The following is a 1,200-nucleotide window of genomic DNA, read 5'->3' on the forward strand; positions in this document are numbered from 1 at the left end:
TTTAAAAAACACATATTATATTATACAATTATGATGATAAAATAATCTTTAAAAAAGCAAAAAATTATTCTAATAATTATCAAAATTATTTGAATGTTTGGCATCAACAGCATCTAAATTGTGAATACAAAATGAAAATAGTCTATTATAATATATTATTATTACATCTTATTAGGTAAATCTTCTTAAATAAAAATTAAAAAACAAAATGAAAATGAATATATAATATACTTACCTACATTGGCTACATTAAAATAATATTAATGTAATTTGTGATTTCCAATGAACAATCGAGCTAGGTAGGTACTTGAAAATGTTAATCACCCTTCTGCTTGGGAAAAATAAAAAGTTGTACACAGTAAACTGTGTTAAAACTGTTGAACATTATCAAAACTTATTCACATAAATGTTAATAAATATAATTTTTTTATGATAATAAAATAATATTAGGCGTGGCTGCATGATTAAAAATTAAAATATGCTAATATTCTGTTTGAAGAATGTATGTAATATATTATATTGTCTGATGTATAATATCCGCTACAAGCAAACAAGTTATTAGTAATAGATTTATAAATCCAAAAATATTAATAACAATATTTAATATTGTGGTAGGTAGGTACATGATATTGGTACCTATAGGCTATAACGACTATAACTTATAAGCTACAAATAATTTATGCAAATAGGGGGGGGAGGACTTAATCCCGCTATTCAAAGGTCCGTACTTAGTACTAAGCATATTATAATTTTTAAATAATAATATAGGAAGATCGTGAGGGTTTAGTCCCCCACCAAAATATTGGACTATTTGCGCCTATGCTACGAATAATAATATATTATACTTAAACTTTTTGTAAGTCAAAACAAACACTGGTTCCTGTTATATTATAATATTTCGATACTTCGATGCGATTATTTTATTGTTAGCCACTAACTTTTACAGTTTTTTACGTTTTTTTTATGTTTTGAGTTGTTTTCCATTGTTGAGACAGATACAAATCATTACAGAGTGATATATTATGAACATTGTATAATGTATATTAGATACCTATTTGATACAATGGTCAATGGTGAATGGGTCACCAAATAAATCATAGATACACTTATCACTTACCTATGTTATATTATGTTGCAGGTAGGTATTATAGGTACACTGTTTAGTGTTTATACGCGAGGAGTATTACGTAGGTACTTAAA

This window comes from Acyrthosiphon pisum, chromosome A1 (genome assembly GCF_005508785.2).
Source record: "Acyrthosiphon pisum isolate AL4f chromosome A1, pea_aphid_22Mar2018_4r6ur, whole genome shotgun sequence".
In the NCBI taxonomy this organism is placed as follows: Eukaryota; Metazoa; Arthropoda; class Insecta; order Hemiptera; family Aphididae; genus Acyrthosiphon; species Acyrthosiphon pisum.